The 19,275-nt window shown below is 41.4% G+C and overlaps 1 protein-coding gene across 1 annotated transcript in view; it reads right to left on the bottom strand.

Annotated features, from left to right (window-relative positions):
• Positions 1 to 13,909, bottom strand: part of LOC134354348 (guanylate-binding protein 1-like) — a 33,009-nt gene extending 19,100 nt beyond the window's left edge. The window contains exon 1 of the mRNA XM_063063285.1: positions 13,851 to 13,909. The gene's annotated coding sequence lies outside the window, so the exon portion shown is untranslated. The remainder of the gene's footprint in view (positions 1 to 13,850) is intronic.
• Between the last annotated feature and the right edge of the window lie 5,366 nt (positions 13,910 to 19,275).

Here is a 19,275-nt window from a genome sequence, read left to right as displayed (position 1 = left end):
AAAAGGTTGTGTTGCAACTTTATAAGACTCTGGTGAGGCCATATCTGGAGTATTACATTAAGTTCTGGTCACCCCATTATAGTAAAGATGTTGAGACTTTGGAGAGGGTGCAGAAGAGGTTTACCAGGATGTTTAGCGGGCATGTACTATCAGGACAGGCTGGATAATCTTGGGTTGCTTTCGCTGGAGCAGTGGAGGCTGAGAGGAGATCTGATAGAGGTTCATAAGAATATGAGAGGCATATATAAAATAGACAGGGTTGAAATAAGAGGGAACATACATCAAAGTTGCTGGTGAACGCAGCAGGCCAAGCAGCATCTATAGGAAGAGGCGCAGTCGATGTTTCAGGCCGAGACCCTTCGTCAGGACTAACTGAAGGAAGAGTGAGTAAGGGATTTGAAAGCTGGAGGGGGAGGGGGAGATGCAAAATGATAGGAGAAGACAGGAGGGGGAGGGATAGAGCCGAGAGCTGGACAGGTGATAGGCAAAAGGGGATACGAGAGGATCATGGGACAGGAGGTCCGGGAAGAAAGACAAGGGGGGGGTGACCCAGAGGATGGGCAAGAGGTATATTCAGAGGGACAGAGGGAGAAAAAGGAGAGTGAGAGAAAGAATGTGTGCATAAAAATGAGTAACAGATCGGGTACGAGGGGGAGGTGGGGCCTTAGCGGAAGTTAGAGAAGTCAATGTTCATGCCATCAGGTTGGAGGCTACCCAGACGGAATATAAGGTGTTGTTCCTCCAACCTGAGTGTGGCTTCATCTTTACAGTAGAGGAGGCCGTGGATAGACATGTCAGAATGGGAATGGGATGTGGCAAGTGTTGAAGGTGAGAGGGGGTAGGTTCAAAGGATATATAGGGGGTAGGTTTGTTACTGAGTGTGGTGAATGCCTTGTATGGTGGGAAAGGCAAATACATTACAGATTGTTACGAGACATTTAGATAAGCACGTGGATGGAAGGAAGATGAAGGGATATAGGCATGGTGTAGGTAGGAGGAATTAGTGTTTGGGTTTTTTTCTGATTTGCTGTTTAGTTAGTTCAGCACAACATTGTCGGCTGAAGAGCCTGTTTCTGTGCAGTACTCTTCTATATCATATACCTCTTTTAAAAATACCTCCTGTAAAAATTCTATTCCCCTTTCTCAGTTTCTTTGCTTCTGCCTCACCAGTTCCCAGGATGTGGCTTTCCATTCCAGAACATCAGAGATGTCATCCTTCTTTTAAGATTGGAGTTTTCCTCCCTTTATTATTGATGCTGCCCTCACCCACATCTCCATTACTGATTCGTTCAAGCTCACCCTGTCTTCCCACCAACCTAACAGTGATAGAGTTCCTCCTGTCCTTGTGTACCACCCCATCAGCCTGAGTATCCAACATATCCACTGCAACATCTGCTGTCTTCAAAGGGAAGTTACCAGCAAACATATCTTTACTTTCTCCTCTTCACCTTCTGCAGGGATCACTGTCTCTTTGATTCCCTTGTCTATTCCTCCCTCCCCAGCAATCTCCCTCAAGGCATTTTTTCCAGCAAATGGCCTAAGTGTTACTCCTGCCCATATACCTCCACCCTTACTTCCATTCAGGGCCACAAACAGTCCTTCCAGGTGAGGCAACACATCATCTGTGAATCTGCTCGGTTGGTATATTTAGTCCACTGCTTCCGACATGGACTCCTCTCAGCTGGTGAGACCTGGCATAAATTTTGGGATAGTTTTATTGAGCACCTCCTCACCATCCGCCAGATATGGTACTTTCTGGTGGCCAAGTATTTAAGTTCCATTTCCCATTCCTGTTCTGACAAATCCATCCATGACCTGCTCTTGTGCCAAGATGAGGACGCCCACAATATGGAGGAGCAAATTCCTATATTCCATCTGAGAGTCTCTGCCATCTCCAATCTCACAAGACTACCTCAGTGTGTGAAGCGCAGATAAGTATTGGTTAAATCTAATGTCTTGTTTCTTTTAACAGGAAAAGAACATGTATCACTCAAACATGACTCTTCTACTGGGGAAAAATGCTCCTTAATTTTTGTCATCAGAGTGTCCAATTTAAAATTTGTCTCATCAATTTGAAAGCTGTTGTAGATGCCAAAATATCTTCACCAATTAAGTGTAGAAAGATAGACACTTTCAATTTTTCCTCCACCCCTCTGTCTCTACCTGCTGCTAAATATATACTTAATTGCTGTTTGAAACGTTTCCAGTTTTAGAGTCAAACAGAAGTACTGCACAGAAGCAGGCCCTTTTAATTCATGGATAAAACATTTAAATGGACTACTTCTATCAACATACACCAGGACTATAGTGTGCCATATCCCTACTATCAATGTACCAATCCATACATTCTGTAAATGTTGAAATTGAGCTCACATGCACCGCTTGTGCTGGTAGCTGAATCCACACTCACACAACCTCCGAGTGTAGCAACTTCCCCTTATGTTCTCCTGAAAACTCACCTTTCACCCTTAAACCATGTCCTCTGGTTGTTATCCCACCCAACTCCAGTGCAAAAAACTTAGCAGATTTTATAAACCTCTTTCAAATTTTCTCTCAATCTTCTATGTCCTAAAGAACACAGTCCTAATCTATTTAGTTATAATGCCCTGGTTAAAATTTCTACTGCTATGCTGTGTATTTTTATTTAAGCTGGTTTCTGCAAAAGTACTGTGTCCTGTCAATATTAATGTTTTGGCTTTGGCGGGTGAGTAAAGTAATACCCCTGATTTCTCCAGAAATGAGCTCCATTGTTTATGTGCACATTGCACTGGATGAACTGTAATGGGCCCTTTTAATTTTCTTTTCCTTTACTGTAAGTTTGTATATGAGACCCAGTGAGGGGGTTACATTTGTGGGGGTTCTTCAGGGATTCAGTTGCCGTGTGAATGCTTGAATGTTGTACAAGGATTCAGTCATAAGGGGGGCACTGGTGGCGGACCCAAATGCAAGACATAGACACTGAAGTACGAGGAACAGGACAGGACTAGAGTTAGGGACGTGACTGGATGCAGACTAGCAGCTGGGACATGAACACAGACTTGGGCTAGGACATTGGCTAGGTAAGCGGGACCAGGACTAGGTACTGGGAACTGGGAGCCTGGGCTTGGACTCCGAGCCAGAGACTAGACAAGGACCTGAAACCTGGGTCTTGTCTCGGGCTCAGACCCCGGAACTAGGCGAGGACATGACGTGGCTACAGGACTGGATATGGCTTGGGCTCTTCGAGGCAGGGATGTGACAAGGCCTGGGCTCCTCGAGGCGGGGACACAGAACCTTAGTTGAGGAAGGACAGGAACGCAGGTCCTTGGTCTTGAGAGGACAGGAACGCAGAGACATGGAAAACAGATCCAGGGCCCCTCCTTGGGAACAGGACTTGTGGCCGGGGCTCTACTCAGAGTCAGGACCCCTCCTAGGGAGCAGGACTTAGGGCCGGGACTCATGCACAGAACACAGAGAGACAGTTTGCAACACAAGGTAGCAGCAAACGTCCAGACCTACCTTGCAAAGGCGTGGACACAGAGACAGTTCCCAACACTAGGTAGTGGCATACGGCCAGACCTACGTAGTGAAGGCATGGACACAGAGACAGTTCAAAACAACAACAGACAGTTCCTGATTTTCCTGTTGAACTTGACAACAGTGCAGGCGAAAGTTGCAGGCAAGGGTTACATGCGAGGCGAGTCTCCAGGCACAGATTGCAGGGGCATGGCAAGACTTCAGGAGGAAGGAGCAGAGAAGGGATTCAGACAGGGGGTTTGGACAGGAACAATCCAGCAGCCAAGCCCTGGTCTCCAGAGGTATTTATGTGTCTGCCCAAAAAAGCATCATGTGCCTCAATTAGAGCACCCAACAGAAACGGGGAAAACAGGAAAACCTGGAATACGGATTGATGGACCGGACCGTGACAGATTCATTTAGTTGTTTACTTGTGTGCTGAGCTAGTGTTCTAACTGGTGTTTGTGGGAAGTGTGGTGTGTACTAATTAAGGTACTTTATTATGGATGTTGTGGGCCTTAAGGTTTGGTGCAATTCAAAGAAGATATCCACAAGTAATGCTTTTGTTCTGTGCAGGGTCGATTTTCCAATTCCCAATGAACTGCTACTCGGAGTGCAGTGACTGAGGAGCGGAACATTTCCGAAAGCTGAGTAATGTCTTCAGTGGTCAACTCTGCTGCTAAAGGGACTCCTGATGCCACAATGATAGAGCCTCTCAGGAATGAGGTGAAAACCTGTCGAGCTAATCTTACTCGATAATGTTTCAACTGAACATGACACGTCTGTTGAGAAACCCAGCCCACCTGTAGAACTTGTAATGCTGCTGAAAAGGGTGTTTTGCCTAAAGAGCGACCAGTACTTTCTATGACAAATGTGGAGAAGTAAATATTTCTCGCGAGACTGTGAGGGACAAGAAAATCTTTGGAAAGTAAGTCAGCGGTTAACCAAGAAGCAAAACTACTGAGGGACCCAGTCAAGGATTGGCCTGACAATTCGGAGAGAACACGTTCCAATCAGTGTATTAAAGGCAAAACGCTATTCCTGAAGGATTCTGGAACCAAGCTCTGATGTACCCATACTGATTGAAGGTGTCGATGCTGGAGCCATACTTAACACAGGCTCTCAAGTTTTGAATTAGCAGTTTTCTGCAAAAGCAGTGTGTCCTGTTGGTGATAGTGTTTTGGCTTTGGCTAAAGATAAAGAGCCATGCTGTCCAACTTAGGTATGTTGTGTCAGTCAAGCAGGTCTGTCTTGATACGTGTTGTAACTTTCAGCTGAGTGGAAGATTTGGGAGAGCTGGGTGAGATCGAAGGGCAGTTCTCTGGTTTGGGGTCTTTGCGGGACACAAGGGAAGATGCCACAGAATACCCTTCAAAGGAGAGACCCCGTTGTAAGAAGTGCTTTGTGCAGCTGAGTGGCTCCAAGGAGGAAGAGCCAATACTCCTGAGAGAGCCAGTTCGTTTGCGATGGTCTTCGAGGGAAGTTCGAACTGTGGCCGCTGTCCTTGACCCAGAACTTGGGTTCAGAGCGCGAGTAAAGCGATAACCCTGACTTCTCCAGAAATGAGCTTCAACGTTTAACTTTAATGGGTGCTTTTAATTTTCTTTTCCTTTTCCGTAACTGTTGAAGTTAAAATTTTGGTAAATATATTTCCGTTTTAATTTTATGCCGGAATACGATCTGTTAGTTTTCGGGCGAGTGATAACTTTACATGGAACAGTACATACACACCATTTGCTACAATCAATGTTCCTCCCCGGAACACCTCAACTTTCCTGTTTGATTGAACCCCAAATCATACTGACCCAAGATGTATATTGCTTACGAAAGGTGACCTTCTCACAGCTGAGTGAGGCAGCTGTTGGTAGAGTTGCCTAACGAGCCGGGTTTGTATACTAGCCCCGGTGAGAGTATTACATAATCTGTCCTTATAACTCAGGTCATCCAGACCCGGTTAACCGTTAAATAGCCGGTTAACTACATATGTAGGGATGGACTGAGATCAGTGATTTCCAGCGGAAGCGGTTACGTGTCCTATTTCCCTTATTCGGGGGAAATAGACGTCGTCAAGGAGCATTCAAGATTCTTGGGGGAGGGGGCGGTAAGCGGCAGCCAAAGTTGAGGCAAGAGACCTGACCGACCATTAGTAGAGCACTTACTTACAAAGAAGTACATGGCTCTGGAATACAGGAAAAAAAGCATAGCTCTGCAGTCAGTGAGCACTCATCGTCATAACTCGTCTGAAACTCGCTAATCTCATCCGACTTTACCAACCAAACAGACATTACTGGGGATGCTTAAATTAGCAGCCATGGAGCCCAACAGTTCCCCTTGACTCAAGACACGGAACGAGTTCATGCAATTTAACCGTTGGTAAGTCAAGTACACCCTCTCACCTTTCTCTTCAGATCTATGGAAAATAGGTCGCGCAACGATACAGCGCTGGCCAGAGCCAAACGGTAAAACCTTAGTGAACCTGCCTTCCCCGAGGATTCATATTGAGGCGTTCAAAGCGACCTCGGCTTCATATAAGCGGTCAAGAAATCTCACTGGGGATTACGAGACCTTACGTGATTGGTCCATCGTGCTAACTGGAATAGTACAAAGGTAGCTTGCCGAACGTTAGCTCTATCCAGACTAACATTCAGATTCGAATCTGAATCCTTGTCAACGTAATTTTTGCGAATGTGATCGTCTTCATCTTTGTCTCGCCGTTCCTTTGCGTACCACTACCATCATTCCATTCGTGTGAACTCGTTGCCATCATTAACATCCGATAGGAATTCCCAGTTTGGGCTTATTTTTTATTTTAATTTAGCCGCGTTAATGATGGATAAAGACGTTCGGCGTGATCTCTACAAGTCTGAAGGCAGTGAAGCCTTGAATTCTAATCCTGCTCAGAAACAGAAACTACAGAAAGTGTGTCAATACAATGTTAAGTCCATGGAGTATGGTTATAGTCTGTTCCCATCAGAGCACCAATGTCCCATGTGTCTAATTTGTAATAGTGTACATCTAATGAAGCCATCAAGATTGCAGGAACACTTCTGCAAAAGACACCCTGAAAAGACTACTTATGGTGTTACTCAGTTCCGGAAGATGAAAAAAAAGCATTTGAAAAGCGTTGCACACTCCAGTCATTTTCCAGGAAAGCTAAAAAAAAGCTTGATCGTGGTCTCATTGTTTCTTCTAACATTTCCAAAGTGTGGAAAATCTCATACAACTGGTGAAAGATTAATAATGCCTGCTGTTTCAGAAGTGCTCACCATTGTTCTCAAAATGGATACCAGTATTTTAAAATCAATTCCTCTAAGTAATAACTGTAGCTCGTCGTATTGATGAAATGAGTGAAGATATTGAGTATCAACTATGCACAGAGCTACAAAAACAGAATTTGGGATTCAACTGGATAAGTCAAGTGTGCAAGACAACGAGGCTTATGTATGGTTTATCAAGAATGGAAAAGTTTATGAAGAGATTCTCTTTTACAAAAGGTTGAAAACAAATATCAACGAACAATCAATGTATAAAATGTATATTGAGGATAAAAGTATTCCGATTAGGAACAGGGTTTCTTGTGCAACAGACAGAGCACCACACATGGCAGATCGTCATGCTGGTTTAGTGGCATTTATGAAAAAGAAGAAATTCTTTTTTGAAAAAAATTTATTTTTATTTGGATAAGGAATTCGCAAGTATCATGAACTTTTTTCACATGTAGAACCTTTTCCATTTTTTTATACATGTATAAATCTATAATTATTTATACACTCCTAAGTATACATTGAGATGATATAAAAAGTAATTAGGCACTTAAATAGATAATTATGTGCAGTTGTAGTTCTACTCTATTAGGCTAAGTAATAATATTAGTTGTTAAGAAAAATAGTAATAATAGTGGATTAATAATAATTTCCATATATCCCTTGTGGACCATTTCTTTCTGGTCCAAAATATTGTATGTAAGCCTATGTAACTACCATTGCAGGTGTTTATATCCTAACTCATTCATGTTTGTTCCTACCCCCAAACATAATTATCCAATCACTTTGTACTTATTTAATTAATTTTATCATTTTTTCCCCTTTCCCAAATCTTTTCCTTTACTTGTGTTAATTCTCCGTTTTCCAAAAAAAGAAAAAAAAAGTAAACATTTGGACCAAGGGTGCTTACGTTAGCAATATTACTGTGTTGATGAGGAGAGCAGTATAAATCATTAGGAGAGTCATCTAAAGTCTGCTCACTTTGGGGTTATATATTCAATCCATTTATTCCAAATTTGATAAAATTTTTCCTTTTGAATTCTCAGAGAGTAAGTCAACTTTTCCATTTTAAATATTTCCAAGATAATTTTGTGCCAATCTTCTAATGTAGGTGGTATTGGATTTAGCCACTTTCTAGGGATTGATTTCTTACTTGCCCCTAAAAGGGCCTGCAGCAACTTTATATCTTTCTTCTGTTCAAAAAACAATACATGCCCCAAATAGAGCATCTCAAAGTTCAGAGGTTAAGTACCTTAACTAATGTTCTATTGAATACCTTTCCAACATAAACTTAATTTATGGCAATCCCAGAAAATATGGAAATGATTTGCCTCCTTGGAGCTGCACCTTTTCCAACACATCACGTTTGTGTCTTTATATTTTTCCTGATATGGGGTCTTGAAGTATCTTATAATATTTTTCCAACAATGTTCTCTCCGAATCAAAGAGTTAGTCGAAGACCACTGAAAGCTGCATATTTTCTCCCGAGCCTCCTCTGGAAGTACCAACCTCGCTTCTTTCTCCCACTTCTCTTTAATATAAAATGTGCTTACATTTTTAGCATGGGAGAGTGCATTATATAATCGAGAAACTGATTTACTTGGTATTGAACTGTAAGTCAAATTCAGAATCTTGAAAAATTCTAATTCTACTGTTGATAAATCTGTATATCTACAACTCTGGTTTCCATAATGTCGTACTTGAAGGTACCCAAAAAAGTCATTGTGTTCTAGGCCATGTTTGTCCTGCAGGAATTGGAAACTTTGTAATACTCTTTTATGTATAAATGAGAGGTAGGTTGTAAGACCTTTCTTTATCCATAGTTCAAATCTTTTATCTCCTCTGTTGGGAAGGAATTCGGTATCATATGCACACCTTCTGAAAGGTTTTAACATGTTATTGATTCCACATGAATTAACCACCTTCTGCCATACTCTTAATGTAAGGTCTATCTAGCTGTTTTTAAACTTTTCCAATTGGGCCATCAATCCTTTGTCAGCTATCGAGGCCTGTAGAGGAAAACTGTCAACCAATCCAATTTCTATTTCCTTCCATCTAGCCTTATATTCCCTATTACATTAATATAACAAAGGGGTTATCTGTGAAGCATAAAAATAATTTCTCAAGCAAGGAAGTACCATACCTCCTCCTTTCTTCCCTAACTGTAAGGTGTTATATCGAATTCTAGGTTTCTTTCCTTGCCAGATAAAGCCGGAAATCCATTTGTCCTATTCCCTGAATTGATTATCATCCACCTCCACAGGTAAAGTCCGGAAAAGATAGAGTAACCAAGAGAGAATATTCATTTTTATGGTACTTATCCTTGAATTTAAACTTAAAAAGGGGATAAGATTCCATCTGCTTTTATCTCTGAAATTAATGGCCCATAATTTACCTGTGACAGCGTTGAAAGATTCTTCGGCAGGGTTATTCCTAAATATTTTAATGATTTAGCTTCCCACTTAAGATCATATGTATCCTGCAGTTTTTTGGATGGTGTATAATTTAGGGACATAACCTGCATTTTCTTTACATTTATTTTATAACCTGATATTTCCCCAAAGTCATCCAATAGTGTAAACAATCCTATTCTGGTTCACTCAGATAGACTAAAACATCATCTGCGAATAAGGCCACTTTCTGTTCAATCCCTGCCACCTTGATACCTTTTACAATTTTGCACTGTCTTTATTAGTTGGGCAAGCGGTTCAATGTATAGAGCAAAAAGGAGAGGAGAAATTGGGCATCCCTCTCTAGTTCCTCTCTCTAAAATAAAGGAGTCAGAGAGGTCCCCATTTATCTTAATTCAAGCTGTACGGCTGTCATATAAAGTCTGGATTACTTTAATAAACTTTTCTTGAAAGCTAAGTTTTCCTAACGCTCTGTATAGGAATACCCAACTAACTGTATCAAAAGGTTTCTCAGCGACTAATCCCACTACCATTATCTCTGTCCCGTTCTTAGTAACCTGTTCTAGTATGTGTAGAGTCCTCCTTATGTTGTCCTGTGTTTGTCTTTGTTGAATAAATCAAATCTGGTCTAAGTGGATTAGGCCAGGTAAAAGTTTTTCCAATCTGCGTGCTAATATAGATGTAAATAGTTTGTAATCTAAATTAAGAATGCTAACTGGCTGATAATTACCACATTTCTAGTTTATCTTTACCCTCTTTAGGAATAACTGAAATAATCGCTTCTTTCCAGGAAGGTGGAGTTTCTCCTCTCTGCAAGATCCAATTAACGGTGTTAAGTAGTAATGGGGCTAACTGTGACTTCAGCGATTTGTACCACTCTGAGGTAAACCCATCAGAACCTGGAGACTTTCCAGCCTTTAATCTAAAGATGGCCGCATTCAGTTCTTTGGCAGTTACTGGTTCTAATAGGCATTCATTTTGTAAATCTGTAAGCTTGGGTAGATCTAAAGAATTCAGTAAAGTGTCTATATAGGGCTCACTGGAGGCCTGGGGTTGAGAGTACAGCTCTCGATAACATGTTTCAAAACTCTCTTGAATTTTTCCTATTGTACTCTCCAGAAGCTTTGTTTTTGGATTCTTTACTTTATGAATTGTATTGTCTGCTTGTTGTTTACGGAATTTATATGCTAATAATTTAGCTGATTTACCTCCTGCTTCATAATTCTTTTGTCTCAGGTAAAGAAAATTTCTTTTGAGTTTCCAATGTATAAATATCATCAATTTCACTTTGCAATTTCTTAATTTCCTGCTTTAAATTAGAATTACTTTTGTTGCTATCTACAACTTGAAATTGTTTTAATTTTCCTTGAAGGCCTGCTAATTTTTGTGCACTGATTTTTTTCGTGTGAGTGGTAATGGAAATAATTTTTCCTCTCAGTACAGCTTTCAATGTATCCCATAAGATCACTGGTGATATTTCTCCCATGTCATTAAGGTCTAAGTATTCTTTGATTTCTCCCCTTAATCTCTCCATTACTTTTGGGTTATTAAGTATATGTGAATTTAACCTCCATAGTGCTTTCCTCATTTTCCTTTCCAGGATTACAGACATAGAGACTGGGCTATGATCCGACAGATCAATTGTTGTAATATTACAGTCTTTTATCCTGAGTCTATCTGTATTAAATATAAAGAAATAGTCTATCCTTGAATAGGCTGAATGAGGGAAAGAGTAATGTGTATAATCTTTACTAGTGGGGTGTAATTCCCTCCACACATCTATAATTCCCAACTTTTCCATCAATAAATTCATTTTCCGAGTCAGAGGTTTATTCTGGGTAACTATTCTTGAAGAATCTAATGCAGGATTTAACCTAATGTTAAAATCCCCTCCACAGATTACTACCCCTTGAGAACTGACCATTAGGTCAAAAATGTGTCTATAGAATGACCATTCACAACCTGGAGGAGCATAAACATTCAGCAATGTTATTTCTGTACCTTCTATTCTTCCTGTAATTTTTACATATCTTCTATCTTTGTCTTTAGTCTCTGAAATATGTTCATAATTAAGAGTACTTGATATTAAAGTAGCTACCCCTCTTTTGTGACTCAATTTATATGATGAATAAAATACATGCTTAAAGCCCATTCTTCTTAATTTTTCATGTTCGGATTGGCTCATATGTGTTTCCTGGAGGAAAGCTATTTGTGCCCTCTCTTTTCTCAATTTAGACATAATCTTATTTCTTTTAATTGGATTCAAAACCCCATTAACATTATAGGAAATTATTTTTACCAGTTCAATTTGCATTTTTCTCTAGTAGAAAAAAAACACTCTCCTTTTCTAACCAAACAGTAAGCAATCCCTTCTCAACAGTGAACCAAGACATATAACCACACCCTAGACATTTTTGAACGTATAACATTTGAAAATTTTTCCCGACTTCCTACAGTGAGGCCTGAGCACCGACCCGCCTCAGTTCAGAGGGATAACCTCTATCTTTACCTTGTGTTAGAGGGCCCTCCGCAGTTTGAATAATCATAGAGAATTTTCTCCTGTTTATGTCTCAACCATATTGCTATCATTCAAGTTATTCGGTCTAGTTTATTTTCAGTTGCCAGCTTTCATTTTACCTTTAAGTCCGATTTACTCTTTTCAGTCATTTCTCTTAATTAATCTGTATTCTCTGTACATTCGCATCTGAATATTTGCAGCTTTTCCTTGTAGTTTGACATTCTGGTTCGTGTGGAGCATTCTCGCCGCACTGGTTGCCACGACTTCAGCCGAATCCTCTCCAGTAGCGACTCCGGTTGGGTGATAACTTTAATAGGTAGTCCCCGGTCTGCCAAGTCCGATGTTGCCTCCTCCACCGTAGCATAAGTTTTTGTCCCTTCATCGTAAAAGACTCTCAGCCGAGCTGGATACAGGGTCTGAAATCTGATGTTGTTTTCCTTCAGGACCCTCCGCGTTTCTGCATATTCCTGCCGTCTGGCAAGGATCCCTGGTGCGTAATCGTGGTCTAAACTGATTTTACAGTTGCTACGCAAGAAACCTTTCTTTTGCCATGCCCGTTTAAGCACCTCGTCCTTCGTTCTGTAACTGAGAAATCTGAGCAGAATCGATCTGGGCTGGGCGCCTGCCGGAGGCTGTGGTGCCAACGCGCGGTGAGCCCTTTCTATCTGTAGGTCTTTTGCGGCCGGTATATCAAGGTTCTCTTTAAGCAGCTTCTCCACGAAGGGAATCATCAATCTGGGTTTATCTTCAGTTCCTTCGGGAACTCTGTAGATCCTCATATTTTCCCTTCTTGAGTGGCCTTCTTGGTCTATTAACTTCCACTGGAGCTGGTCTTGTAGCTTCAGCATTTCTGCTATCACTTCCTCTGCATTTTGTAGCTTCTCCTCAATTCCTACAATCCTCGCTTCTGCTTCATCTATCCTCGAATTAGTTTTTACTATTTCTCCTTTAATATCTTCCAGCTGTTTGTTGTTATCTTGTTGGAACTCGCGAATCTCTCTGAGAATCAAAGACAGATTCACCGATTCCTCCTCATTATCTCCATCCTGGCTTGCCATGGGGGAGCTAGGCCCGTTGCTTTGCTGCATCTCTTTGTGTTTATCAGCCTTCTGAGTGGACTTTTTAATCTTGTTCTTAGACATAATCCTTGCCCCTTTTATTGATATACTTATACAATATTAAGTATTTGTCTAATTTCGATTTTGGGGCCGTTTACCTTCTTTTTTGTCGAGAGACCTTTTCCTTAGGCCGCCATTCCTTTGATGACCCGGAAGTCGAGTCGAAAAAAAAGAAATTCCAAGTCTGTTTGCAATTCATTGGGTGAATCATTGTCAACATCTCACAGCCATACATCTTATCCAGCTACTTTTTCAAACAGGAAATGTAGAAGCAAAACATTGGGAGAGGATGTTCTCAGTTTCCCTGCATGGAAAGTATGACACTCACTTTCACAGACGTTGATTTGCCAGATTACTGCTGGCACCTGCAGTCACTGAAGAAGGATTTTCTGAATTGATTCGAGGATTTGAACCATCTGAAAATTCCGGACTGGGTAATTAACCCATTTCTTTGCAAGGTGGAATAACAGGAAGGGAGCTTGCAAGAGGAAATGATCAAAATTCAGAATGATGAAGAAGTAAAAATGCTTTTCAGAAATGTCAGCTTTTGTGCTGTGTGGCTACACTGTGACAGGAAGTTTCCTGGTCTTTGCAGAAGAGCCAAACTGCTCTTCGTTGTATTTCCGTCCTCCTTCCTTATTGATAGAGACTCAATACAGTGCACCGCATACTTACAAACAAAAACAGAAACCGCTTGGACATTGTTACATGTGGGGAGTTAAGGCTTTTGCTGTCACAAATTGAACCAGATATTTCAAATTTTGCTAAAACCATCAAGCTCAAGGATCACATCGATATTGAAGTTGCTGTAAAACGCATAGGTACCGCGTAAATTCGGCTTAAAGACAAAAACTTAAAGCAGAATAATTTTTCTCATGCTAGTACTGTATATGGTAAACATATTTTTACACTATAGGGGCCCGGAATGTATATTATGCTTCGGCCGTTGGCAAGTATGAAAGTGCTTTAGGGGGCGTTATGCTACAAAAGGTTAGGAAACACTGAATTAGACTATCCATGAGATAATTTTTCGTGCTTCTCTCACCTGAATATCTTGAACATAAAGACAACGCGCTCTCTTGCCGGCAGCTTCTCTCCCTCGGAACCTAGCGTGGAGTCAACTAGAAGGGAAATTTAATGCTGATACAGTACTGTATTTTCTCTCCCGGCACTTCCGTGTTGTGCTGTTTTTGATGTAGCCATACCGTGGGCGCTGATTGGTTCAGTGTGAGAATTTAAGAAAAAGTTTGGTTGTGGCGCTCATTTATTCTGTTTTCATTTGTTCCGTTTTAAATTTTGGTCGCGGCTACTTTTATAACTTGTGTTTGGTCGCCTTACAGGACTCGTAAAGGATTTCCCTCCCCGCCTATCCCCTGTTTTGGACGGGCCTTTTTTTCGCCTTTGCATAAACTGTTCGCTAGTGCTAGCGGCAATACAGGCGCTTAACTTGAGCCGATATTTAGATAGTGGGGAAGTTGTTGTAAGCCTCACATGGCGGGACCAAGAGTCACTTCGTGGTATAGTTTTCCGGCGGAGAATGCTCATCGATCAGGGGACGCATATGTAGAAGATCCAAGCACACTCTCGGCGTTCGGCGTTATCTGGTACATCGGGAGCAAATTGGTAATAGTGGTAGTTTACATTTAAGAATTTAAATAAATACAAACACTAATCCTCAGTAGTTACCCGGCCCCATATGCAGTCTCTACAATGTCAGTCTTGCCTTGTATTCGGACTCACGGACAGTTTGCTCTCTGAAGAGTTCATATGCGAGAAATGTCCGCTTATCCAACACCTCGGGAACAAGGTTTGGCTGAACGCGAGAAGGGGATAGCTGACCTGCGATGTTGTAGAGAATTGGCAGAAGTCCTCCAGACGTCCTTTAGGGAAGTAGTGTGCACCCCAAGAGAACCACGGGTTTGAGACTCTAGACCAGAGAGAGAGAGGTAGGTGACCGTGAGAAGGAAGCGCAGGGTACGAAGTGCACACTGTCCGGGGGCATCATCTCCAGACTTGGAAATGCTCAAACATTTAGAACATCTAACAATGCTAGAGAACCAACATGCAGCCTCTGAGATGATAGGCAGAACAGAGGAGCCCCACAGGATCCTAATCCTAAACCAAAACTTCGTAAAAAGGAAGTGGACTCAGGAGGGGACTCAGTTGTCAGCGGGGTTAAGAATCAGATGTGTACTGACAAGGAGTCTCGTACAGTGTGTTGCCTACCTGGAGAACAAGTTACAGACCTCTCTGGACGAGTAGATAAGCTCTTGGCCAGAGATGGGGAAGATACAGTACTGCATTTATTATCCACATCGGGACAAATGACATCGTGAAAGGCAGGCAAATTTAAAGAGTTGGGTGGGAAGCTTAGGGACAGAACTGACAAGGTGGTCTTCTCGGAAGTTCTTCCTGTGCAACGCGCTGGTCCAGGTAAAATGGAGGAGATTAGAAAATTTAACGTGTGGCTCAGATCATGGTGTAGGTTAGAGGGGCATTGGTTTATGGGTTATTGGGGCAGATGGAACCTGTACCAATGGGATGGGTTGCATTTGAACCGGAGGGGCACTAATGTACCGACAGGCTTATGTTTCAGTGAGTTGAGGACTGTTTAAACTACGGAATGGGGTGGGACAGGGAACACAGAACAGGCCAGGCTCAATTGTTCAAACACCTCAGTGGAGAGTAACATGTTATGACACAATCTAATTATAGGCTTTAAGAGTATAAAAATGGGTCGGATTAGGATGAAAAACATTAGTAATAGTCTAAGGATGGCCTGTACAAATGCAAGAAGTACTAAGTATAAAATAAATGAGCTGGTAGTTTGTGTATAAATATGATATAATAGCAATAACTGAAACAAGGCTGACCTCAAAGGGTGCTGATGAATATAGTATTAAAGGAAAAAAAATTACTTGGTAAAGATAGGTAAGATCGTAAATAATGGAGGAGTAGCCATATACATGAGAGAATTTAAACTTGAGGCTGATCAAGACTTAGTGAAGATATCTGGGTGAGAATTGAAAACTATAGGAGTAAAGGAATAACACTGGGTGCATGTTATAGACCTCCTAATGCTAACAGTGATTTTAATAAAAAAAACTATCAAAACACCATATGAGAAAAGCAAGTTCTGAGAGTGATGTTATGGTTATGGGTGACTTTAATTTCCCAAATATTGAGTGGGAGAACCTAATGACTAATAGATTACAGGAAAGTGAATTAATTGAGTTATTGAATGATTGTTTTTGACTCAGTATGTTAATGCACCAACAAGAGGGGAGGCCTGTCTAGATTTGATATTCTGTAACAATCAGTATAGAATTTTGAGTATGGAAGTCATTGAGCCTTGAGGAACAACTGATCATAATATTGTTAGTCTCAAAGTATTTTTGGGAGAGTATATCAGTAAAAACCAAAGCCATCAAATTGTATTTCAAAAAGGCAAAGTTTATGCAGACGTGACAAAGCCTTCAGAAAATAAACTGGAAGGAAGTGTTGACGTTGAGTCAGTTGGGGAACAATGGGGTCAATTTAGAGAGGTAATACACAGTGAAGGAAATGTACATACCGAAGGTCGGACAAAGCAATAAAATCAATAGGTCAACTACATGGATGAATAAAGATATACATAAAATTATTGAAGAAAATACAGCTATATAAGGAATACAGAAAAAATAGTAATAATGTTAACCATAGGGCATATAAAATATGAGAGCTACAGTCAAGAGGGAAATTCAGATTGCCAAAAGGCAGGTTGAGAAGCAGATTGGTGATAATGCTATAGTTAACCCAAGGGATTTTTTCAATACTTTGTAGTAAAAGAAAAATCAAAGAGGAACTTAAATGCATAAGGAATAATAGTAGGGTGATGAATTATGCAGAGAAGGACATTGCAGATACTCTTAACTCATATTTTGTGGAAGTATTCACCTGCAAAGATAATCACAATATGCCAGTAAGGGTAGAAAAGAAAGGTTGATTTAAGTGACTTAGAAAGTGTAAATTCTGCTTCAACTGATAAGGCTGAAAGTTAATAAATCTCCAGGGCCAGACAACATATATCAAGGGTACTTAAAGAGGTCTGTGATTATATGTACAAACTTCTAACACTTATTTTTGAAATGACAGTGAAGACTAACACTGTCCTGGTTTACAAGGAGGGTAATCACACTAACACTGGTAACTATAGACCAGTAAGTTTAACGTGTATCGTAGGTACGATAATGGAAACAATTACAAAGAATGAGCTGGAAAAGCAGGTGATAACAACAGGCATGTTAGCAGAAAGCCAGCATGGGTTCAGAAAAGGGAAATCACATTTTACAAATACGCTGAACTTCTATGAACAAGCAACTAATTTTTTTGACAACAATAGAGCGGTTGATACATTTACTTTGACTTTCAGAAGGCATTTGACTAGGTACCCCACGAGGGGTTAATAATCAAATTACAAGAGATAGGGATTCAGGGTTGGGTGTGCAAATGGGCGCAGGATTGGCTCAAAAAACAGAAAACAACAAGATATGGTGAGGCTTGTTTTCACACCTAGAAGATGTCAGAGGGAGGGTTCTGCAGGGATCAGTTTTGGGGTCACTGCTGTTTTTATTTTACAGTAATGATTTGGATGAACATAACAACTAAACTAGTAAAGATTGCCGATGACACATGTTACGTACCCTGCAGGTGAAATGATCGGACAAAGTCAGCATGGATTTGTGAAAGGAAAATCATGTCTGACGAATCTCATAGAATTTTTTGAGGATGTAACTAGTAGAGTGGATAGGGGAGAACCAGTGGATGTGGTATATTTGGATTTTCAAAAGGCTTTTGACAAGGTCCCACACAGGAGATTAGTGTAGAAACTTAAAGCACACGGTATTGGGGGTAAGGTATTGGTGTGGGTGGAGAATTGGTTAGCAGACAGGAAGCAAAGAGTGGGAATAAACGGGATCTTTTCAGAATGGCAGGCGGTGACTAGTGGGGTACTGCAAGGCTCAGTGCTGGGACCCCAGTTGTTTACAATATATATTAATGACTTGGATGAGGGAATTAAATGCAGCATCTCCAAGTTTGCGGATGACACGAAGCTGGGCAGCAGTGTTAGCTGTGAGGAGGATGCTAAGAGGATGCAGGGTGACTTGGATAGGTTGGGTGAGTGGGCAAATTCATGGCAGATGCAATTTAATGTGGATAAATGTGAAGTTATCCACTTTGGTGGCAAAAATAGGAAAACAGATTATTATCTGAATGGTGGCCGATTAGGAAAAGGGGAGGTGCAACGAGACCTGGGTGTCATTATACACCAGTCATTGAAAGTGGGCATGCAGGTACAGCAGGCGGTGAAAAAGGCGAATGGTATGCTGGCATTTATAACGAGAGGATTCGAGTACAGGAGCAGGGAGGTACTACTGCAGTTGTACAAGGCCTTGGTGAGACCACACCTGGAGTATTGTGTGCAGTTTTGGTCCCCTAATCTGAGGAAGGACATCTTTGCCATAGAGGGAGTACAAAGAAGGTTCACCAGATTGATTCCTGGGATGGCAGGACTTTCATATGAAGAAAGACTGGATGAACTGGGCTTGTACTCGTTGGAATTTAGAAGATTGAGGGGGGATCTGATTGAAACGTATAAGATCCTAAAGGGATTGGACAGGCTAGATGCAGGAAGATTGTTCCCGATGTTGGGGAAGTCCAGAACGAGGGGTCACAGTTTGAGGATAGAGGGGAAGCCTTTTAGGACCGAGATTAGGAAAAACTTCTTCACACAGAGAGTGGTGAATCTGTGGAATTCTCTGCCACAGCAAACTGTTGAGGCCAGTTCATTGGCTATGTTTAAGAGGGAGTTAGATATGGCCCTTGTGGCTACAGGGGTCAGGGGGTATGGAGGGAAGGCTGGGGCGGGGTTCTGAGTTGGATGATCAGCCATGATCATAATAAATGGCGGTGCAGGCTCGAAGGGCCGAATGGCCTACTCCTACACCTATTTTCTATGTGTCTATGTTTCTATGTACCCCGTAACTGGGTTGCCAAACCAGCAGAAATGGATCACTCAGTTGGAGTCTGGATTACTAGAACTAAGAAAGTTTTATTAAAGAAACAGGCAACACAGTAATCGAAAGGATAATAAATGCAACAGTTCAGCAATGATAAACACACATGTGCACATAATTAAGATAACAGCATCCATCAAGCTTTATCGTTGTCTAGGGATAAATGACCAATTTCAAAGTGACACAAAGTTCAGTCCAATTTAGTAGTTCAGTTCGCAGTAATCGTTGCCATGGCGATGGACAACGTGGGGGGGGGGGCGTGGTAGAGAGAGAGAACGGGAACGACTGATCATTCAGAAACGGCTTCCACTCACAGACCGGCGATATTGCTCACAAGCAGCTTTTGGGCAGGTCCTTGGTGATGTCACCTGAGGTCACCGACTGTGACCCCTCCTCCAGATGCGGTCGATCCTC

The sequence above is a fragment of the Mobula hypostoma genome, chromosome 11 (genome assembly GCF_963921235.1).
Source record: "Mobula hypostoma chromosome 11, sMobHyp1.1, whole genome shotgun sequence".
NCBI classification, from domain to species: domain Eukaryota; kingdom Metazoa; phylum Chordata; class Chondrichthyes; order Myliobatiformes; family Myliobatidae; genus Mobula; species Mobula hypostoma.
Note: the sequence above shows the minus strand (reverse complement) of the source record. Positions and strands in the feature narration are given on the sequence as shown.